The sequence below is a fragment of the Hakea prostrata genome, chromosome 2, assembly GCF_041222555.1.
Source record: "Hakea prostrata isolate BN-2017 chromosome 2, UWA_Hpros_2, whole genome shotgun sequence".
Classification (NCBI taxonomy): Eukaryota; Viridiplantae; Streptophyta; class Magnoliopsida; order Proteales; family Proteaceae; genus Hakea; species Hakea prostrata.
This window is the reverse complement of record NC_142601.1, coordinates 21045349-21070624: the sequence shown is the minus strand read 5'-3', so window position 1 is coordinate 21070624 and position 25276 is coordinate 21045349. Positions and strand designations below refer to the sequence as shown.

Here is a 25276-nt window from a genome sequence, read left to right as displayed (position 1 = left end):
TCAAGAGAAAGTCCATCTCTAAGCATTGATAAAGTGGACTATACCTTGCAACATTATCTTGATATGGTTAAAGATTGTCCTTCCTTCATTCTTTTCCACCATACATTTAGAAGGAGAGTTCACCTTTGATATCGAGGTAGAGTCAAGATTTAATATTGGAGGGATAGATAATGAAACCACATGAGAAGAGGGTCAAGTGTTTGTACATATTTTAGACATGAAAAGTGAGTCAGTCTCTCAAGGGAAAATTTTAAAAATCAAGGGCAGAAGAGAGGGGGGCAAGTGTTACTGTTTTACACATTAAAAGAGGTCTAGAGGGGTCTTTCTAGGAAAGTTTAAAAAATTCAGGATTAAGGGCAAATATTGGTATTTCACATATAGTAAGAAGAACAAAAGGGTCTATCTATAGGCAAATTTCAAAAATTAGGAGAGAGGGCAGGCCATGGCCACCTTGGCCTAGAAAAGCTCCACTCCAGTCTGAGCATTGATAAAGTGAACTAAAAAAACTCATAGGTGAATCCCTCCTAAATGTATGGTGGAGAGGTATGGGAGAAAAATTATAAGTTATATTGTATCTAAATCACAAAGCAAAACAGAATTTTAACAATCATGAATCGGAAAAATAGTAACTAATAAACCAAATAGAAAAAAAATAAAATACTCAAAAGAAAAGGAAGAAGATAAAACTCGATAAGAAAAATAAGATCAGAAACCTTTTTGATAAGTTCATGGGGAAGTCTAAAGTAAAAGTAGAAAATAATAATAATAATAATAAAATCTAGAGAATCGTGAACATAGTTAGAAACAACTTTCAAGTCCAATCGAGTAAAGAATAAAATATTCTTGTCCCAGTGAGTCATTAAAAAAGGTAAAATATTCATATTCCAATTTCCAAAGTCATCATCTAGAAAGTAATTTTTAATTCACATGCTTTGGTTTTTAGTCCCACATTGAAAAACTCCCGAAATGTTTGCCTCTTCATAAATCTAAGCTCTACAATCATCTATTGCCGAGCTCAGTAGCGTGAGCTTGTAACCATGTGGGGCATTTAGGTGATTGAATGTTGGTTCAACTCTTGTTGGGTTGGGTTGATAGGTGCATCAGCTGGTTTGCCCTCTCCAAGTTGGGACTTGAGCTTTGTAGCTTGGGCGAAGGCCTAGGCTTCATGGTTCCTAAAGTGGAGGGTAATGCACCAGGCTGGCTTCACAGAGCAGTGAGAACCTCTCGCTCTTGACGGTGGAAGGATAACAAATCGATGTACCTTCAGCCCAGGTGCCCCAAGAGATGGTCCCAATCAAACAATCACCTTTTTTATACTCAACAATGATATACATCCATGTTAAGCCTCTGCATCTCTTCTTAATTCATGACATGTAGAAAAAGGCCGCCCCTCCATTTGACCAAATACCTGCTTTTTAGCTACAGATGTTGTGATGATTAATTCCACATCCTCCCTAGCCCTATAACCATGGTTAATTCCATACATCTTCTAAAAGCTTCAAATCGAAGCTTGCACCATCAAACATCACAATTGTCATTGGTAAGATATCAAACCCCTCATTTGCAATCTGTTATTCCCAATATTGGACTTGAAGGCTCCTTGTTGTCACTTTTTCCCTCGATAATGTTGTTGCCACTCAGGGGCGGAACCAGGATTCAATATTGTGGGGGGGGGGGGAAGAATGGAAGTCCAGATTGAGGAAACATCAATGGTTTTTCGCCACACATATTGTGTGGGTCCTTATAAGACTCATTGGGGGTCCCACCTAAGAATTATTTTATTGTATTAAGGAATAGACTCACATATATTTTGTGGGGCCCACACATATTTGATAAAAATAGGTAAATTATTGATAATGATATTTTTTTTCAACAAGATATAGGTAAATAATTCACCAAATTTACCTATATCTGTATAAAAAAACCAAATAGTTTATCTATTTTGTATTGATGCAAATTTACCTATACCTATTTAGGCTTCAATCCTAAAAAGTCAGATGCAAACCAAATTTTTTTTTAAGGTAAGAGATGCAAAACCAATGGTACTTAGTTACCTTATTAACTAAAGACATTTTATTATTTTATTTATAGTATAAAATCAAATAGCAAAAATTGTAAACAAAATAAAGAAACAAAGAATATAAAATCAAATAAAGAATAACAAAAAATAAATGAAAAAAGAGACAATAAATAAATTGAGAAAGAAAAAGCGTTTCTAATTGTGGGGAACATGTTTTTCCCAAATTTTCTTTAACCCACGCTTATAAAAAGGAAGAATAAATAGGAAGAAAGAAATAAAAAAGAATAAATAAGAAAAAAAGAGGAGAGAGGAGAGAGGAGATATGAGAGAATAAATAGGGATTGAGGAGTAAGTTTCTAATTATAAATGACATTTTGAATATCTAATAAGATTTTTTTTTCAAAAATTTCCTTTAATCCACGTTTATAGAAGAGATGAGAATAAATAGGAAGAAAAGATGAGAGAGAGTAAAGTGGGGAGAATAAATAGGAATTGAGGAGTTAGTTTTTAACTACAGATGACTTTTATACTCATTATTTTACATTTAAAAATTGTTCTCAATATTTTGGGGGGGGGCAAATAGTGACATTTCACATGTTAGAAGAGAAAAAAGTGGGAAAAATGAAGGAAATTAATATAAAAAATCCAAAAATTAAAGGAATTAATAAAAAATCCAAAAATCCACTGTCTTGATGCCTCCTTGGAATTCCAAAGCCCTCCAGGAGAATCAATAGTGTTGTCGTCGCCAATGCTATTGTTGTACTCTAGCCTTACTGAGTGGGGAAAACACCTCTTTCATTAAAGCTATCCCTTGTTCCTCCTCCATGCCTAATATGGAAACCCTCTTGCCTAAGTTAACACATACTACTAGCTCTTGTAATCCTTCCCTTCCTTCCATCCTAGGTCCTAGTCCTATATGCTCAACCCTACCTAGCTTGTGTACCTCTTTTGCAATAAACAATTTACTAACCTCCTCTACCCCTTACCTCCTTACTTCATCCAGATCCTACCTCTATACCTCCAAACCACTTACTTCACCACTCGATCTCCTCACTTGGTCCCCACCACCAACACCTCCCCCCTCTAACTCAAGAATTATCCAACCTTCTCTCCCTAATGGGCCCCCCACCTTCACCCCATTTAAGCCCATCCCTTAAACCCCACAACCACTTTCTTAGGCCTTATCACTAACTACCCACCCTCTCTTAATCCCCCTCCTTCCCTATAACCTTAGCCCACTCCCAGCCTCTAACCCAATGCCAAACATTGTCTCAACCTAAACCAAACCCCGACTATCATAGGTATGATTCCCTCTTAAGTGGGCCTAAATCCTCACTCCCTTTTCCCACTTCACCTAAGCCCTTTCTAATCCCTCCAACCCAAGCCTATATTTCTCCCTAGACATCTGGCCCACCCTACCCATTCCTACCTTCCCCCTCCCTCAGCCATTCTCTTCTTCCCCTTCATCTACTGTTTTTGACCCTTCGAACTAGGGATCACCAATTTTTCTTAAGAGCCTAAATAACCCCATCATGTCTCATCCACTTGTCTCCTTTGATTGTGGGCAACCTATCTTTTAAGTAAAATGGACCTCTCCCCATTGTGCGACAAGGAAAACCTTGGAGGCTTCTGTTGTCACACCCCACCTGCTCGTATCAGTTCCGCCAGACAATCTGTGGGTGCGATCCGTCACAGGATCCTCAGTTTTATCATCAATAATAAATGCAAGTAATAATAATCATAAGCAATAACAAGTTCGAATAATTAATTAAAAAGGATTACAGGAGTCCAAAATACTCCAAAGAAATGAATAAAAAAGAAGAATGAAAGAAATCAAGTTCCAAAATTTATCGAGTTCAGTGGAAGCAATAAATAAACTAAAGTAGTTTTATTCTAGTAACTCGCTGCTGGGCTATAGCCTTTGCTTCAGTTTTAGCAATATAGGGAATTCTCTAGCTTTGCTACAAAGCCTTCTCAAAATCCTGAGCGATTTGTCGTCACTGGGTGCTATAAGCGCACTCCATCCATCCGCAGGAGGTTTCATGACATGCATCTCCGTTTCCCATTGACGATACCACATTCTCTTCATAGGAGTTGCTCCAATCATACCGAACCTCACCTGATTAGGTAAACCCATCTATATAATATAATGTAACATACAAAGAAAAGGAATGAGTTCTGACAAACTCAGTAAGGAAAACACTTCTCACATACATATCGACAACATATCCAAGTAAGCATATATGTAATGAATGTTATGCAAATATATGAATGCATCTAGAATCTAACTATGCATATATGTAATGAATATAGCCTTTGCTTCAGTTTTAACAATATAGGGAGTTCTTCAACTTTGCTCCAAAGACTTCTCAAATTGCTGAGCGATCTGTCTCCTTCTGTCGTCAATGAGTGCTATAAGCGCACTCCATCCATCCATAGGAAGTTTCATGACATACATCTCCCTCTCCCATTGGTGGTACCATATTCTCTTCACAGGAGTTGCTCTAGTCATACGGAACCTCTCCTGATTCGGTAAACCCATCTGTATAATATAATATAATGTAACATACAAAAAAAAGGAATGAGTTCGGATGAACTCAGTAAGGAAAACACTTCTCACACACATATCGATAATAGATCAAAGTAAGCATATATGTAATGAATGTTATTTGCCATATATGTAATGAATTTTATGCAAATATATTAATGCATCTAGAATCTAACTATGCAAGTCTCTAAATGATTGACATTCTCTAAGATATAACACCAGCCCTCCTCTAGGTAGGTTTAGTCATTATAATCCTTTACAGACTGGTTACCTCTTTTAGGATCCTAAGAAAAAGGGTTCAGTCCTCAACAATCAACCATGGCTAGGGTTTAGGTCAACACTCTCTTACCACGACCATTGGCATAAGTACTAGTGCATGTCGGAGTTTCTAATCCAATGCAAGGTCATATGGTAACATACTACATGTAGTCCAGATACTTCCCCTATGGCACCAACCAACTCTGTTCAGTTTTTTCCCCTACTTAGGAATGAGAACCCTCATAGACTGGCTACTGCTGTTGGACTCCATTCCCTAACCTTATGGTCATCCACATATTTTTGGGGCGGATGCTCTCATCACCCCTCACGACTCCCGGCCGATCCTTGGATATCCATAAGCCCAAACCCTAACATATGCAACCCTACCAATGCATGATCAACAATGGACTACTGAATCTCTGCGTGGACTGGTTACCATTGTAGGATGAAACAGAGTCACGTTACTATTATCACAGGTCATTCGGCTTCGATTCCCCTACCGAAATAGTAGTAGCATGTATGGGTACCTAGCCATGCAATCTAGACTCCCTAGATATGTCAACCAACAATCATAGTAGTGCTGGGCATTAGTTAGCATGTGTCCCATACCACAACCCTTTGATATCCCAAGCAATGGATACCCTTCCATCATAATTACATCATTTCATCAACCATTATAGCATAACCATTCATTCTATATCACAAAGTAATAAACTACACATAAATATCATCTGTAGCATATATTCAACTACTAAGTAAGGAAATATACAACTATAACAAGTTATAAGAGCAATGATACACGTAAGGATTATACAGTTCATCATAAAACATATCGTCGCATATATAAGAATGTGTCCTTACCTGTAAATATGTAAAAGCTTACTAAAATGCAAGTAGACCTCACCCACAACAATTCCAGAGAACCTCAGCGATCACCTAAATATAGAGATGCAAAAATATATAGAAGACATGAGTCAAATCAGAGCAAAGACCAACTTCACAAAGCTACTGTGACCGAGCGTGTCGCTTGGGGCAGTTGGCTGGGTCAAGCAACCGCCCCTGTTACAGACTACTTCTAAGTCCGAAATTTCAACTTTTGATCTCCTAATTTTAATCCGATTTCGGGAAGATTTAAATCTGAATTTCGTCCTTAAGGAGCCTACAACACAAGCACGAAACAAGACCCTAAAATTATAATGATTCAATATTTAAATCATCTCCTTCAATTAAATCTATCCTTAATTCGAATGCAAGGATCCATTTTTGAATAGGATCTAATCAAAATCACTGATGGGGAATAGAATCAACACAATTAACTAACCATCAAGCCAAGGGGAAGTAGATCCACACCATTCAAAGGGATGAGGAAAGAATATACAGAGCGTGGGATCACTTACCTCCGCTTGACTTGCAAATCTGACAAAGGATTGGATTTTCTTCACAAACTACACTTCTCTCACCTTTCAGCACGTGTTCTCTGCCTCCTAACTGTCCACATCAAAAATCTCGAATAGAACAATGCGTAAAAATGTATGTTGGTGCAACCTAGAGGGGGGGTGATTAGGTTGCAACTAGTGGATTGTCCCAATTTTTCGGTTTGTGCAGAAATACAAAGTAAATTGAAAATTCAAATGAAATTAAACAATACAATCAACCACAAGACAAGTATTTTATAGTGGTTCGACTTTGCAAGTCTACGTCCACTCCTCTCTTGGCCTTAAGAGAGTATTCCACTAGTGATTCTCTTTCAATACAATGGGTAGAGATCAAACCCTTTACAATCTTTGTTACGGGGCAAGAGCACCCTTTACAATCTTTGTTCACGGGCAAGAGCACCCAACCAATCTTTGTTCACGGGCAAGAGTACCCAAAACCAATTCTAATCTACCTAGACTAGAATTGAAAACAGTTACAAGAGAAGGATGTTACCTTAACAAGAGGTGTGACACTTTACCTCTTGTGTGTGTGTGATGCAATAAGAGTTGTATGCTCAAGATATGAAATGCATGCACCACCAAAGCCTTCAATCACCTCATAGCTTGACCCCAAGCACACACCAGCGTACTTTTTTTCCTTTTTTATGTTCTTCAAGGTTGGGGAGAAGGTGAAAGGCAAAGCACAAGGCTTTCTTGCAATTTGAGAGCTTTAGGATCACTTGGGGAGTGGGGGGTGATCAAGTGTGGGGGTTCTTCCTCTCAAATGAGGTGAATTGGGTTTATATAGAGCACCTTTGGGTGCCAAAACCCAACCCCCCCAACCCCACGGATAGAAAACGAACACATTTTTGTCCTCCCGTTTTTCAGCCTAGACGGACGTCCGGTGGGGGACGGTCATCTGGTCTCAAAAGTATCCGTTGCAAACTTCAGCAGAGGATATTCTCTTGTAAACCAGCCGGTAGTACTCGGTCATCGGCCGGACTGGCGGTCGGACGGACATCCGTATCCGTCTAGCCCCTCGTTGTTTTCTTCGAGAAACGAGTTATCAATGGATCGGACATCCGATCTCCCCCGGACGGGCTGTCCGTTTGAACTCTATTTTCTTTTGACTTAAGTTGGGGCTGGGACATGGCTTGGGTTTTTGGACTTTTTGGTCAATCCTAAGCATTGTACACCTCACTAACATGTCCTAGGTCACTCTAGTAATATGAATTACATATAATTGATGCATTTACATGAATGTGTATGCGAGAGTGTCCTAAGCCCTAATCCAACCTAAGTCTTGATCTTCGACTTGATTTTGTGCAACGGTCTTCATGTCCATCTTGGCATGGTCATCTAGACTTAGACTCCATGTCCATCTTTATGTCTATCTTGGCATGATCTTGGCTTTGACTTGCATATGGCTTTGACTTGGAGTTGGTCCACTTGTTCTCATCTTGAACTAAAACATCATAACTCAATATAGCCATTAGTAATTCATGCTTATTATCATCAAAACCAATAGAGGCTGATGTGGCAAATGCTGACATGGCATTTCCCAACAATGTCGAGGTTTGCTATATATGGGATTGGGGTGAATTAGGGTAAAAATCCCGCAAGTAGACCTGGCGGTTGCTTGGGGCGGTTGATAGGTCAATCAACCGCCTTAAGAAAAACACCCTCAACGCAAATCACCAAAAAAAAACCGCACCTTTTCAGGACTTGGGTGCTTAGCTCAATGGGTTGATCCCCAACTCAAACCTAACCCTATACAACATGTGGGGAGTTTTTACTTTGGTTTGGAAAATCTTAAAAAACCCCCGAACCGAGGGGGGGCCCCCTTCCCCAGTCCTTGGGTTTGCCCCCCCCACCCCCCCCCGCAAGAACCAAGTCCAGGCCGTCTTCAGCTCAGAATCCATATCCATGGATGGGACTCGGGGGACGGATAATGGACTTCAATCGTGGATACTCCACAAGTTATATCTAGCTAGAGCGCGTTCGGGGTTATCGGACCCGCAATATAGATCCCGGGGTTAGAATTACGGGGGTTGTTACATCTGTGATTGAAACCCCTACCTTTTGTGTCTTGGACCGATGATGGTTGCAGGGAGAATGAATTGTATTACCAAGTGGCATTTTTAAGCTATGGATATTTTCTTGATGATTTCAAATCTCTAACAAAGAAGAAGAAAAAGAAGGGAGAGAAAAACTAAGATTATTTTACCGAATTTTAAAATTTTCCTTTAGTTCAAAGTATACACTCTCTATGATGGTTGCAAGAGAAACTTATTGCCTTTTATAGAGCATGTATTTTCTTTGTTTTAGCGGGCTTCCCTTCTCTCTCCCCCCCCCCCTTTTTCCCTTTTTTGGTCAATGAATTCATTTATTCATCAAGAGAGAATAAAATATTTATGTCTGAGAGTCATGATTTAGAAGCTAATTTTAAAGATAAAATAATCATCTTCCATGCTTTACTCTTCAGTCAACGTTTAAAAACTAATTTCTAATTCCTATGCCTTTATCTTTAGTCCTACATCGTAAAACTTTCAAAATGTTTGCCTCTTCATAGATCTAAGCTTTACAACCATCAATTGTGGAGCTTTGTAACATGAGCTTGTAACCAAGCGGGGCTTCAAAGTGGCTGAACGTTGACTCAACCCTTGTTAAGTCGAGTTTGAAGGTACAAAAATTGGTATGTTTGGTCCAAATCGGGAGTTGAGCTATGTGGCTTGAGGGAAAGCATAAATTTTGTGGTTCCTAATGTGGAGGGTAAGGCGTCAAGTTGGTTTCATAAAGCAGCAAGAACCTCCCGCTCTTGACGGTGGAAGGATAACAAGACAATATACCTTCAACCCGCAGTACCCCAAGAGATGATCCCAACTAAACAATCACCTTTTTATACTCATCAATGAACCCATGTTATAGAAGAGGATGAATCATGTGAAATCCAAGTAAGGTTTCGCCAGATACGTGTATTAGGAATTTGGACATGTGGGATGGAGGGCAATGTGTCAGACTGGTTTCTCAGAGCAGAGAGAACCTCCCACTCTTGATGGTGGAAGGATAATAAGCCAATGCACCTTCAATCCATAGTACCCCAAGAGATTATCTCAATTGAACGATCACCTTCTTAAACTCATCAATGGGCCCATGTTAAAGAAAAGGATGAATCATGTGAAATTCCAGAAGGGTTTCCCTAGATACGTATATGAGGAGTTTGGACATGTAGGATGGAGGGTAATGGGTCAAGCTGGTTTCACAGAGTAGTGAGAACCTCCCGCTCTTGACAGTGGAACGATAACAAGCTAATGCACCTTCAATCCGTAGTACCCCAAAAGATGATCCCAATTGAACAATCACCTTTTTAAACTCATCAATGGGCCCATGTTATAGAAGAGGATGAATCATGTGAAATTCCAGAAGGGTTTCCCTAGACACTTGTATGAGGAGTTTGAACATGTGGGATGGAGGGTAATGTGTTAGGCTGGTTTCATAGAGCAGTGAGAACCTCCCGCTCTTGATGATGGAAGGATAACAAACCACTGTATCTTCAATCCATAGTACCCAAGAGATGATCCCAATTAAGCGATCACCTTTTTATACTCATCAATGGGCCCATGTTAGAGAAGAGAATGAATCATGTGAAATTTCAAGAGGGCAGGTAAAATTGAACCCTATCCTAACCCTGACGCTAACCCGGATACACTGTTGTTTTTAGGTCTGAAGACCCGAAGCGGTGGTAGAAGAGACTTATGGACCCTTTTGATTGATAATTATGAGTCGGAGACCGAGCCCATGGAAATTGACGATGATACCCCTTACTTGAGTACATTGTCGGTGTTTAGTGGAAATCTGCGCATCGGAGAAGAATGATTTAGTTGAAGTACCTAATTGACTCCCGTGCACAATCCAAAGGTATTCCCCGAAACTAGACTTCTTGATTGAATTATAGAAGAAAACCCAATTCAATTTGACCTTGTATAGCCCTCCAAATCTCTGTCCGAAGTTGCTGATCAAAACCTGATTTTTTTGTTGAGTCACATTTTGGTCGATCCTCTTTGGTCGATGCCATCGACCAAGGACCATCAACCAAAGTTCCCCAGACAGACAAGTTAATGATTCTTGGAATATTAACTATTCTATTTATACTAGCCTCATGTTTTGAGCCCTATTGCAATCATTATCACTCCTGAGAACGTGGGGGAGAGCTTCCCAAAGCAACTCCTAGGCATTTGTGAAGAAGATCCCACCAAAACTCATTGTTAATCATTGTTCCTTGTCTCCGTCTACAACTAAAAGGTATGATTCATCACTTCCACTCTCCATTCTATTCTATTCTATTCTATTCTATCCCTCTTTTGCTGTTGAGACCTTGGAGATGGTGCTGCAACCTTGCAACCATTACTCCAAGTGTCCACTCTTGCTTAACCTATGATCCTCTCACTTGTCTATTGATGCTATGCCCCCATTTCAAGCCTTGCATATACATTCTTTGATTTTCTCCTTAACTTCATGCCTTCTTGTACAAAATATAGTGTGCTATGTACATGTTTATCACTAGCATATGATCCTAATCAAATTCCTTTAAGTTTCCTTAGCTAATGCATGCCCTTTGAATGTCAATGCAATCAATTTCAACTCATGCTATGATGCTTGCCTCTTGAACTTAATAGCTCAATTTGGGGCTTTCTATTTAGACCATTAGATTATGTAAATTCCTTGATTTGTAGTGTCCTCTTACTGTTCTTAAGCATCCCTCCAAGTTCCATATCTATCCGTACCCCGGAAGACCAATTTCGGAAAAAAATCCCCAAAACCCACTATTCTGTCCCGAAGACATTTTGGTCGATGCCATCGACCAAGGACCATCAACCAAACTTGTTGCTGATAGCAACCTTAGCCAGTTTTGACCCGCTTGACATCCGATCTTCTTGATTTCTTCTCTAACCTCTTACTTATGTTTGTTTAGGGTCTTAACACTACTTTTGGATCATTCCTTGTTAATTCTTGATTGATCATCAACTCAACCTAAGGTAAGGATGGTTATTTCCATAAACGCTTAGGTCATGAACTTATGTTTGGTGTTTGTACTTAATGAACCTAGTCTTTTAATTACTTTTGATTATTATAGGACTGCTAGACATGTTTAAGAACAGTAGTATTGTGATTTCTTATACTCTTGTTAGAATGGTTTATTATTCTTGTATTTATATTCATGATGGATCAATTCAATATTATGATTTAACTTGTATCATGATGATGTATCAATTGTATGAGATATGATGGACTTGGGTATGCGATTGCCTAGGTATAACTTGGGATTGGGGAGTGTCCTATTGACGCTTCTGTCCTTGGGCATCGGAGGGAATAGTATGGGATGTTCTCCGAAGGTGTCTATCGACACTTTTCCGGGTTATTGGATGACATACATAGGATTGTCTAGTTGTGTGCTTAGGATTGTCCTTGTCGTGTCAGACCCGAATCGGAAGGGCATTGAGACCAAACAACCCGTGGTAGTGTATGGTTGGATGGGCGCTCAAGACCGGTAACCAACCCAGGAGAGGACATGAACCATGCTACGGATACCCGAAAGGGGCCATTTATTGGTAGGGTTGCAAATAGCTAGAGTTGGGCTCACGGGCGCTCAAGACCGGTAACCAACCCTTGAAAGGATGTGAGAGCTTCCCGTTTACTATTTGTGGATGACCAATAGGGTTGATGAGTCCGTAATCCGGGATTACGCTGACTCTATTGTGAAGGATACTGGAAAGGATTGCCTGGGGCAAGGAATGGATGTATCTAGAAAGGAGTTGATATGACTGAGTAGATGACTTGCATTGGGCTAGGCTTTACCTCGACATGCGCCAATACTTATACCAAATGGTGATGTGAGAGAGCGGTGAAAAAATCCCCTACCATGGTTTGAGAGGACTTTACCCAATTACCACGGTAGTCCCAAAATACGGAATTGGTTGAGGGAGAGTGACTGACGACCCAAAGAAGTATGGTGCTATGGCTTAAAGCATGTCTACCATAGAGACTAGCATTCCTAGAGTTAGAATCATATTTGCATCATATGTCTCATATCACATTACAGTATGTTATGATCTGTATTTGTATGATTTTAAATTATGGAATAACTGCCTTGCTGAGTTCTTTTTAATTCATTCATTTCGTGCAAATTTTGTTTGATTTTCCCGCAGGTATTGAAGACTCTGATGGCACACTCTACGAGACAGACTTTGATTCCTTATACTACCCTCCGGGTGGTAGCTACGGTGAAGGTCAAAGTTATGGTGCCGAAGAGGATTATTCTACGTTCCAGGGTTAGCCCCACTATTGTGAGGGAGCGGCCATGCTGGGCTTTCTTCGTCCACACCTATGAATTGACGATCATTAGGATAGAAGAAACCCTTGTCTAGTGCCCCATTTCCCTAGATTATTGTTGAACACTTTGGATATGTAATTAACTTTCTTGGAGTTCCTCTTTAAACATGGATTGTAACTTAACTTGATTTTAATATCTTTCCGCTGCTTTTAGAGAGTGACTTTTTCTCATTTTCTCATTCTCATGATTACACTTATACACTTGGTATTATATATTTCTGTACTCTGATTAGTTTATCTTATCTTATTCTTGATATCTATTATTTGTTGCTTTTACCTTGATTATTATTGTTCATGATTGTGTTATCGCGTATATGGGAGGCATGGTCCCTCGATTCTTGATCCTTGGACTGTGGATCACATTCCCGGGTATGCCAGATAGGGTACTGGCTGGGTGAATGTGACAGATTGGTATCAGAGTCCAAGATCAAGTGGAACCCTGACCACAAAAACGATGATGGAACATTCTGAGTCACAGATCCAAAAGTGACTCTAGTGCTCTTAGAGGTGAATAATAGATAACCTGGGCTAGCAACCAAATTAATGAAGCACAAATTGAATTTTGAATAAGACACAATAATATAAACAAAATAAATGAACTTCATTAATCACATAAGAGAGTTTTACAAGTCTGAAAAGAAATACATCTAAGAAAGCATAAAAGGAAATTCCTAGTACTATCTATCTAGGTGATCGACTCCGACGATCTGTCTGATCTCTCCTAGATCTGAACTCCTCCTCCAGTCGTGCAAACCTCTCAACTAGGGTGCACATGTATAACTCCATCCTCCTCTATCCAGCCTCTATAGCCTTCTGACGAGCCTCGATCCTCTCAAGTATGGAATGAATCGATGACTGATGAGAAGCCACACTTGGAGCCTCAGAAGTTGTGTGAGAGGGACCTCCGACCTCAGAGAATCATGGAGTAGGAATCTCCTCGTGCCTCGGAATCTCATTCTGACCCTGATCATCATCATCCCCATGCTCATCATCGTCCTCATCACCACTATCTTCACCATCATCATCATCGGTATCCTCATCCTCTGAGTCATCATCCTCTGATGCCTCATCGATGTCATCCTCATCCTCTGATCTGGCGGCATCATGGAGTCCCATCTTCCTAATCAACCATGAGCCGATGTCCTCACCTATGTCTCGGCCCTGAATCACTTGTGTATCCTCCATGTCCACATCAAAGTGCTCAAAAATATGGGTCAAGAGTCAACCGAAAGCCAAGTTCCTACCCTAGGAAACTCAATCCGATCAATCATGACGTTCTGCATGATGTATGCTAAGTCTATCTGCACTCCAGTGTACATGCTGTAGATAACCAATGCCTCCATCGCCGACACCTTGCTGTGGTGCCCTGCCTTCTGAAGGATGTTTCGCTCGACAATGCGAGCGATAACCCGAGCTGAAGGACGCATCACGGTACCACTCCAGGGCATATAGTAGTTAATGTCATCCCATAGAGTCATGGATACCTCGTATGTCTCATATGGAAGAAGAGCCTCAGTGATGTTTGTACCGGCGGGAATCCACCAACGGGAATCTCGTACAATCGGGACATCCAAGATGCGAGCCAGTGTCCTAGTAGTGAAACTGATCTCCCTGCCCCCAACCATAGAGTCCATGACGATCCTAGAACCATCTCGTGGGTCATCCTCGATATGGTAAGTCAGGTTACTATAGAAGTACCTGACGAGATTTGGATAGACCGGATATGCTGTAGTGTACAAATGAAGCCAATCCATAGCCTCCAGTCTCTCTCGTATGTGAAACGTCTCTAGGTCATCCACAACAACCAACCGTCCGTGCTCAATCGGTATGTCATGGAAGTAGTACTCATGTAGAAACTCAGCCATGGGAGTGGTGAAATGCTCCTCGTCCGTAACCTCCGACCGGGGAACGTGTCCTCGACCTCTATCAACCCGTCGCCCTCCTCTAGGCATAGTGGATCTGTTGAAACAAAGAAAGAATTTCATTTGGATTAGTCCCAGTGTGTAATTGCTAAATGAAGGGCATTTTCGTAAATTTTTGGAAAATTTTGACCTTGGTAAAATTTTGAATCGATCATTCTAACATGTGCATAAGACCTGGATAAACATGCTGGAACACTTTGTTTGGTGAAAATCCATCATTTTGGCATCTTCAAAGTGAAAATTCAGCAAGTAGGAGAGAGAAAATCCCTCTTTGGGCTTGCGTTTGTGAAATTTTGAAAATTGGAATTTGACCGAACGGAAAGTGGGAACACCTTCCCCATAGTGAATCAGTCATGTAGAAATTTGTTTCATGTTAAAATTCATTTTGGTTTGAAAATGGAACAAGTTTTTGTAAAGTTGGATTTTTGTGAGATGAATAGTGATTTTGGAACCAAAGTGTTTGCAATCGTGTGTTTTAAGCTTAATCTTGCTTGGAAACTAATGGGAACATGTTTCTAAACACCCCTATGCATGATCCTAACCCTTAGCAACAAGCATTGTTCAGTTTTTAAGAGAAACACATCAATGGTAAATGAAAGTTTCAAGAAAAGAGAAGAAGAAAGAGAGCTTACTTGTATAGATGATCAAAGGAGACTTGCAAGTGTTGATGGAGCCTTGAATCAAGCCTTGGAATCCTTAGAAACCCTAGAGAGTCGTTTTCCCCAGAGCCAAACTCGAAATTGTAGTGTGAGAAATGAAAATGAAACGAGAAGTGGGCCCTTTAAATCTGATTTTTCGCGCAGAATCATTTTGGTCGATACCATCGATCAAGGAGCATCGACCAAAATAAGTCATTTTGCTGCCTTGGGCTGTTTTTGGAAAATTTTGATTTGTGAATTGATTTCCTTGGTTTTTGACCAATGTTGACTTATTTGCTTACTATGTTGATAGTTCTAACCATGATTTGAGTATCCTAATCTTTGATCAAGTTGTTTTGACATATTTGAATTTTGGTGTCCTTATCTTTGATTCTTGCAAAATGGTCCTTCTTAGAAACCATTTCGTTGGGTCAAATAGCACCGGAAACAAAGGAAACACCTGCTGGGGGCTCTGACCAGCAAACGCAGGAAGATAGCCACACCACGAATGGCATTCCTGGTGCCCCCGATATCGGAAGTTTTAGAGATATCGCCAGCGTCATGACCAACATGATGCAACAACAAGCTGCCCAATTTAACCAGATGATGGCTGGTTTTGCTACCCTTCACAATGAGAACTGTGCCGGAGTTGGGACTTCTAGTGCCGCAGCCCCTCTTGTGGAAAGATTCATCGAGACACCCCACACCCGTTTGATGGAAAGCTTCCTAAAGTTACAAGTGCCTTCTTTGACTGGAGTAACAAAGGACACTCTCTTTCCAAACAAGTGGCTTCGAGAATTGGAGAAACCCTTCAAACATTTGCAATGTTTTGATGCTCAGAAAGTGTTGTTTGCAGAGCAGAAGCTTCAGCATGAAGCTGATGCATGGTGGACCTCTACCAGGCCCATCCTCGAGAATCTTAATGCCGGTGTTGTCTCCTGGGAGAAGTTTAAGGAAGCATTTTGCAAGAACTACTTTCCAGAAGCCGTAAAAGATGCCAAGGAGGCCGAGTTCATGGCTTTAGTGCAAGGTCCCTTGTTTGTGCTTGAGTATCGGCAAAAATTTGAAGAACTTTTCTTCTTCGCCCCCGAATCCATCAAGTCCGATGATGCTAAGGCGAAAAAGTTTTTCAAGGGTTTGCGGCCTTCCATTAAGGCATACCTCACAGTCTTGCCTCTGGAGGGTTATGCTCAGGTTGTCCAAAACTCGAAGAAGCTTGAAGAAAATGAGAAGGAAAATGCTCGAGTTCAGAGACCCTGGCAAGCTAGGCCCCCTGGCTTTGTAGACCGCATTGATTGGCGCTTTGCTAGACCTGCTCCTTACCCTGCTCCTGCCTTTCAGCCGAGGAATTTTGGCCAGAGTTCTAGTTCTTTTCCTGTGGGCCATCATGGTCAATCCAGTGGAGTCAGACCTTCGGGAGTTACACATCCACCTAGACCTGGGATGGTGAATCCTAGGCCTGCATTTCAAAGACTTCCCCCTATTGCAGCTCCTGTTGGACAGAGAGATTCCACTTGCTTCCTCTGCAAGCAGACAGGCCATTATGCCCGCTTTTGCCCAAAGAAACCAGCCCAACCTTATGCTCCAGTCATGAAGAGTGCTCCTATTCCTGCCCCTGCCCCTTCCTCTGGCAGAGTATTCAGCATATCTGGTGCTGAACATGATCCTTGCCATGATGTTGTCACAGGTACATTGTTGGTTGCTTCTTTTCCAACATTTGTTTTGTTTGATATGGGTGCATCCCTTTCATTAATATCATCTACTTTTGTTTTGAAGACTAACCTCACACCTCGGTGTTTATCTAGTTGTTTGTTAATTAGTACCCCTGTTGGGTCTGCTGTTAAACTAGATAAAGTGTTAGAAGATTGTCCTGTATTAATTTGTGGAAAGAACCTGAAGGCAAATCTAGTGTTGTTTGACATGAGAGACTTTGATGTGATCTTGGGAATCGATTGGTTGACATTCTATAATGCCATAATCTTGTGCTCTTCAAAGAAGATCCAGTTTTGAGTGGAAGAGAATTTAGTTTTCGAGTTCCAAGGAGAGAAGGGAAGAATTAGCAAGAAGACCTTGACCGCTTTAATGCAAGTCCATGCTTTAGTGGAAAGTGCTTCACCTGGAAGCAAGGTCAAAGAAGGGAAGAGAGTTGAAGAAGTCAGAGTTGCTGGTGATTTTGCTAATGTATTTCTAGATGACTTGTCAGGTTTGCCCCCTGATAGGGAAATTGAGTTTTCCATAGGCTTAACTCCTGGAGCGGCTCCGGTATCTAAAGCTCTGTACAGAATGGCACCAACCGAACTAGAAGAGTTGCAAACACAATTGAATAAGCTCTTAGAGAGAGGTTTTGTGCAGCCAAGTGTATCGCCTTGGGAGCTCCAGTCTTGTTTGTAAAGAAGAAGGACGGTAGCATGCGTCTGTGCATTGATTACCGGGAGTTGAACAAACTGACGATAAAGAATAGATACCCACTGCCTCGGATTGATGATCTTTTCGATTAGTTGAAAGGAGCGGCTGTATTCTCGAAGATTGATTTGAGATCGGGATATCATCAGTTGAAAGTGAAGTCAAGTGATATCTGTAAGACGGCGTTTAGAACAAGGTATGGACATTATGAATTTAGAGTTATGCCTTTCGGCTTAACTAATGCTCCTGCCGTGTTCATGGACCTCATGAACCGAGTATTTCATGATGTCCTCGATAAATTTGTAATCGTTTTCATTGACGACATCTTGATCTACTCAATGAATGAGAAAGAGCATGCGAAGCACCTGAACTTCACATTGCAAAGGATGAAGGAAAAGAAACTCTATGCTATGTTTAGCAAGTGTGACTTTTGGCTCTCAAGGGTAGTATTTCTCGGCCCTGTTGTTTTAGCCGAAGGTATTTGTGTGGATTCTGAGAAGGTGCAAACAGTTGCTGATTGGGAAAGACCGAAGACCGTAACTGAGATAAGAAGTTTCCTTGGATTGGAGGGATACTATAGAAGATTTATTGAAAATTTTTCTAGGTTGGCTGCTCCTATGACTAAGCTAACTAGAAAAGAAGAGAAGTTTGTGTGGACCTAAGCTTGCGAGAAGAATTTCAAAGTGCTAAAGGTTAGATTGACAAGCGCTCCGGTTTTGACTATACGAGCGGGGGCCCGGCCAGCGGGGGGCGGTGAGCACGGAGGTAGGGCAGCCCGGCGTCGCGGACCCCCCTCGACGAGCCGGGTCTTGCTTGATTGGGACTCCGTACGGTGAGAAGATCGCCATCTTCACGGATCATAAGAGTTTGAAGTACTTCTTCACCCAGAAGGAGCTGAACATGAGAAAAAGAAGATGGTTAGAATTGGTCTCTGACTATGATTGTGACATCCAGTACCACCCAGGTAAAGAAAATGTAGTTGCGGATGCTCTTAGTAGGAAAAGCCAAAGGAAGGATTTAGACTTGAATGCTTTGAGTCGGCCTTTGTTGTCATGGATGGAAAGATTCGGTTTGGAAGTGGTTCCTAAGGGTTTGGATTTTGTTCTTTATGCCATGACTGCAAGATCCACCCTTAGAGACAAAATTGTTGCTTTGCAAAGTTCTGATCAAGAGTTGAAAGAGAAGATTGAGAAGATTGCCTTGAATTCAAAAATGGACCCTGCTTTTAGTACATCTATGGATGGTACCTTATCGTTTAGAGGTAGACTCTATGTGCCTGCTATTGATGAAATCAAGAAGGAAATATTGAAAGAAGCACACCAGTCCATCTTTATAGTACACCCTGGAAGTACCAAGATGTACAAGGACTTAAGGGAACATTTTTGGTGAATGGTTTGAAAGCTGACGTTGAAGATTTTGTTGCCAAGTGTGAGACTTGTCAACGTGTGAAAGCCGTTCGCCAACCTCCGTCTGGATTACTTCAGCCCCTTCCTATTCCTAGTTGGAAGTGGGAAGATATCTCATTGGATTTCGTGACAAGCTTGCCCTGAACAAGTAAAAGAAATGACACTGTGTGGGTGATTGTTGATAGGTTGACCAAATCAGCCCATTTTATGCCTATGAAGATCACTTACACTTTGGATAAGCTAGCTAGGCTTTATGTAGACAATGTAGTTCGTCTACACTGAGTGTCTGTGAGTATTGTTTCTGACCGTGATCCTAGGTTCACCTCAAGGTTTTGGAATGGTTTGCAGAAAGCCTTGGGAACCCAATTGAATCTGAGTATAGCTCATCATCCACAGTCTGATGGAAAATCTGAGCGGACAATTCATATATTGGAAGACATGCTTAGATCTTGTGTGGTAGACATGGGTGGAAATTGGGATGAACACTTAGCTTTAGTTGAGTTTGACTATAACAACAATTATCAAGCAACAATAGGCATGGCTCCATTTAAAGCTTTGTATGGTAACACTTGTTGGACGCCTTTGTATTGGACTGAGACATGTGAAAGAAAAGTCTTGGGTCCAGAGATGATTGAAGCTACAAGTGATATGGTTGACATGATTAGAGAAAGGATCAAGTCTGCGTAGTCTAGACAGAAATCTTATGCCGACAAGAGAAGAACCGACTTAGAATTTCCAATTGGAGAGAAAGTTTTCCTCAAAATGTCACCTATGAAAGGGGTGACGAGATTCAATGTGAAAGGGAAGCTTAGCCCTCGCTTCATTGGACCTTTTGAGATTTTGGAAAAGGTTGGACCTGTAGCATACCGCTTGGCCTTGCCCCCATCTCTTGCTAGAGTTCACAATGTGTTTCGTGTTTCAATGCTTCGAAAGTACATAGAGAACCCGGAACACATACTATAGCAAGCACCCGAAGGACTTAGTGTTGATCTTTCTTACGATGAAAGACCAGCCGAGATCCTAGACAGAAAGGACAAGCAGTTGCGGAATCGACCATTCCTTTGGTGAAGATTCGATGGAAGAACCACACACCAGAAGAAGCTTCTTGGGAGAAGGAAGAAGACATGAAGGAAAATTTTCCTCATCTTTTTGGAAGCACAGATACGCTTTCAATTTCGAGGACGAAATTTCTTTTAAGGGGGGGAGAATGTAAAATCAAACCCTATCCTAACCCGGATCCACTGTTGTTTTTTAGTCTGAAGACCCAAATCGGTGGTAGAAGAGACTTATGGACCCTTTTGATTGATAATTATAAGTCGGAGATCGAGCCCATGGACATTGATGATGATACCCCTTACTTGAGTACATTGTCGGTGTTTAGTGGAAGTCTGCACATCGGAGAAGAATGATTTAGTTGAAGTACCTAATAGACTCCCGTGCACAATCCGAAGGTATTCCCCAAAACTAGACTTCTTGATTGAATTATAGAAGAAAACCCCATTCAATTGGACCTTGTATAGCCCTCCAAATCCCTGTCCGAAGTTGCTGATCAAAACCTGATTTTTCTATTGAATCACATTTTGGTCGATCCTCTTTGGTCGATGCCATCGACCAAGGACCATCGACCAAAGTTCCCCAAACAGACAAGTTAATGATTCTTAGAATATTCTCCATTCTATTTATACTAGCCTCGTGTTTTGAGCCCTATTGCAATCATTATCACTCATGAGAACGTGGGGAGAGCTTCCCAAAGCAACTCCTAGGCATTTGTGAAGAAGATCCCACCAAAACTCATTGTTAATCATTGTTCCTTGTCTCCATCTACAACTACAAGGTATGATTCATCAGTTCCACTCTCTATTCTAATTTTTTCTATCCCTCTTTTTCTGTTAAGACCTTGGAGATGGTGCTACAACCTTGCAACCATCACTCCAAGTGTCCATTCTTGCTTAACCTATGATCCTCTCACTTGTCTATTGATGCTATGCCCCTATTTCAAGCCTTGCATATACATTCTTTGATTTTCTCCTTAACTTCATGCCTTCTTGTACAAAACTGAGGTATATAGTGTGCTATATACATGTTTATCACTAGCATATGATCCTAATTAAATTCCTATAAGTTTCCTTAGCTAATGCATGCCCTTTCAATGTCAATGCAATCAATTTCAACTCATGCTATGATGCTTGCCTCTTGAACTTAATAGCTCAATTTGGCGCATTCTATTTAGACCATTAGGTTATGTTAATTCCTTGATTTGTAGCATCCTCTTACTGTTCTTAAGCATCCCTCCAAGTTCCGGATCTATCCGAACCCCGGAAGACCAATTTCGGACCAAAATCCCCAAAACCCACTATTCTGTCCCGAAGACATTTTGGTCGATGCCATCGACCAAGGACCATCGACCAAACTTGTTGCTGACAGCAACCTCATCCAGTTTTGACCCGTTCGACATCCGATCTTCTTGATTTCTTTTCTAACCTTTTATTTATGTTTGTTTAGGGTCTTAACACTACTTTTGGATCATTCCTTGGTAATTCTTGATTCATCATCAACTCAACCTAAGGTAAGGATGGTTATTTCCATAAACACTTAGGCCATGAACTTATGTTTGGTGCTTGTACTTAATGAACATAGTCTTTTAATTGCTTTTGATTATTACAGGACTCCTATACTTGTTTTAGAACAGTAGTATTGTGATTTCTTATACTCTTGTTAGAATGGTTTATTATTCTTGTATTTATATTCATGATGGATCAATTCAATATTATGATTTAACTTGTATCATGATGATGTATCAATTGTATGAGATATGATGGACTTGGGTATGCGATTGCCTAGGTATAACTTGGGATTGGGGAGTGTCCTATTGACGCTTCTGTCCTTGGGCATCGAAGGGAATAGTATGGGATGTTCTCTGAAGGTGCCTATCGACACTTTCTTGGGTTATTGGATGACATACATAGGATTGTCTAGTGGTGTGGCTAGGATTGTCCTTGTCTTGTCAGACCTGAATCAGAAGGGCATTTAGACCGAACGACCCGTGGTAGTGTATGGTTGGATGGGCGATCAAGACCGGTAACCAACCCGGGAGAGGATATGAACCATGCTACGGATACTCGAAAGGGGCCATTTATTGGTAGGGTTGTAAATAGCTAGACTTGGGCTCACAGGTGCTCAAGACTGGTAACCAACCTGTGAGAGGACGTGAGAGCTTCCCGTTTACTATTTGTGGATGACCAATAGGGTTGATGAGTACGTAATCCGGGATTACGCTGATTATAGTGTGAAGGATACCGTAAAGGACCGCCTGGGGCGAGGAATGGACGTATCTGGATCTGAGTTGATACGACTGAGTAGATGACTTGCATTGGGCTAGGCTTTACCGCGACATGTGCCAATACTTATACCAAATGCTGATGTGAGAGAGCGGTGACCGAATCCCCTACCATGGTTTGAGAGGACTTCACCCAATTACCACGGTGGTCCCAAGATACGGAATTGGTTGAGGGAGAGTGACTGACGACCCAAAGAAGTATGGTGCTATGGCTTAAAGCATGTCTACCATAGAGACTAGCATTCCTAGAGTTAGAATCATATTTGCATCATATGTCTCATATCACATTGCATTATGTTATGATCTGTATTTGTATGATTTTAAATTATGGAATAACTGCATTGCTGAGCTCTTTTGAACTCATTCCTTTTGTGCAAATGTTGTTAGATTTTTCTGCAGGTATTGAAGACTCTTATGGCACACTCTACGAGACGGACTTTGATTCCTCATACTACCCTCCGGGTGGTAGCTACGGTGAAGATCAAAGTTATGGTGCCGAAGAGAATTATTCTACGTTCCAGGGTTTGCCCCACTATTCTGAGGGAGTGACCGTGCTGGGCTTTCTTTGTCCACACCTATGAAGAGACAATCATTAGAATAGAAGAAACCCTTGTCTAGTGCCCCATTTCCCTGGATTATTGTTGAACACTTTGGATATGTAATTAACTTTCTTGGAGTTACTCTTTAACACATGGATTGTAACTTAACTTGGTTTTACTATCTTTCCGCTGCTTTGAGAGAGTGACTTTTACTCATTTTTCTCATTCTCATGATTACACTTATACACTTGGTATTTTATATTTCTGTACTTTGATTAGTTGATCTTATCTTATTCTTGATATCTATTATTTGTTGCTTTTACCTTGATTATTATTGTTCATGATTGTGTTATCGTATATGTGGGAGGCATGGTCGCTCAATTCTTGATCCTTAGACTATGGATCACATTCCCGGGTATGCCAGATAGGGTACCAGCTGGGTGGATGTGACAGGGCGTGTATGAGGAATTTGGACATGTGGCACGGATCCAAACCATTCATTGGATGTTGGCTCCATGTACCAGTTTTTAGTGCCACAACCTTCTATTTTTAATTCAGAGTTGAAGTGTTTTTGACTTGGCAGAGTCATAAGAAAAAGAAGGATTTTATTCGAAGGATTGCTAGGTTGATAATGACCGGCACCTCTTAATGAAGAGGTTGAAGTCACAAGTTTGATGCTCCTAGTAGTATATGTAATAGTCTGCACCCCTTAATATAGAACTAACAATTTCCAAAAAGGGAGAAGAAGGATTTTAAAATTTAGAGCGAATTTATGCCATTCCTCTCTACTTCAACTCTATTGACGAAAATTCCCTTACTCAAACTTTCACATCTGGTTCCCCCAATAAACTAAACTCTCACCTCTCCTCCTTTGATATGTTTAACTATCCAAGTTAACCCTATATTTTCCTAATCCAACTTTTTTTTTTTTTTACTTTCAACTTCAATCGGTTCATATTATCTAGTTCAAATTTACTACTTGTGCCGCCAAACTATCATCATCTTCTTAATAATAAAATCAACTTCTTAAAAAGAGGAACAGGAAAAAGGAAGAAAAAAAAGAGAGGCTGAAATCAATTTATACTTACGACTCTCAAGATATTGATAATGGAGAACTTCAAGAATTAAACATTAGAAGCAGCATATATTGAGATAATTTTTCGTATGAAATTTCTAATTAATCTCATGTTGTTATTGAACTTGTTCAAGCAAGCTGGACTATTTATATAAATCAAAAAACTATATCTTGCTTGTAATGTTCTTTCCTTAAGTAGTCCATTATCAATGTCTTAAAAGTTGTAGGCTCAATGTTTTATTTCAGTTCTTTTTTTTTTAAGAAAATTTTGTTTTATTTTACTTTGATGGAAGTTGATTTCAGCATTTTAGAAGTTGTAGGATACTTGGCCGCCTCTCTGTTTGCCTTCTCCATCTCCAGCCCCACCCCTGTTTTGCTGCCTCACCTCCCTCTCTCCCTCTCTCATGTGACCGGTTTAGAGAGGAAAAAAAAAAAAAAAAACTCACAGTTTCCCATTCTATTCGGCTCTCCCCCCCCCCCCCCCCCCCCCCCCCCCCCCCCCCCCCCCTCTTTTTTTTTTTTTCTCTCTCTCTCTCTCTCTCTCTCTCTCTAATTTCTATTTTTCTCCAATTGGTGGGACACCCTTGTCTGATCTTTCCGCCTCTCTGTTTGTCTTGTCCATCTCCACCCCCACCCCTGTTCTACTCCCTCACCTCCCTCTCTCCCGTGAACGGTTTAGAGAAGGACAAAAAAAAAAAGAGGTCCAGGTAGATGCGAAATTCGGTAGTGCATTCTGCATCTTTGAAGGTTTTATGCCAGAGCTGGAAGTATCTCCCGTGGATCTGGAAGCTTTGCTACTGCGAGAGTTTCGTGTTGCTGGTCGCCGCCGGTGTGTCTTGGCCGTGGCTGTTGTTTCCGCCCTTGAGGCATGTTATCTCTCCGCCCTTGAGGCGTGTTATCTCTCCGCCTTTGTGGCATGTCTATGCCACAAAAGTGTCGCCTCTTTGAGCGTTTGCGATGGAGGATATGTATGTCGTGTTCCTTGTGCTTAATTGTTGTTGTGGTTGTTACAACCACTTTTCTAAGGGATTGGGCTCAACCCATTCCTTAGCCTGGATGACCTTGTCTATTGCATGTATGACATTTGGTCACTTTCCATTCCCTGGTTCGGATCGAACCTTGTGTTTTCATGCATTTATCTTTTGTATTTCTTTCTTTTATTTATTGTGTCTGTATTTTTTGTCCAGTTCATGAATGAAGCTTTTCAGTTTCATACAAAAAAAAGAAGGGAAAATATCACTTACCTCCCCTCTTACCTGGCAGATATATCAAACACCTCCCATTTGTTAACTTTCTCGGTTAAGTTTAACTTTTACCGTTAAATA

At 40.8% G+C, this 25276-nt stretch overlaps 2 non-coding genes across 2 annotated transcripts; both read left to right on the top strand.

Annotated features, from left to right (window-relative positions):
- Positions 1–1008: 1008 nt before the first annotated feature.
- LOC149024015 (signal recognition particle RNA) lies at positions 1009–1310 on the top strand. The gene has a single exon (XR_016171965.1).
- A 7527-nt stretch (positions 1311–8837) lies between these two features.
- On the top strand, positions 8838–9140 carry LOC149024014 (signal recognition particle RNA). The gene has a single exon (XR_016171979.1).
- The last annotated feature ends 16136 nt before the right edge of the window (positions 9141–25276 follow it).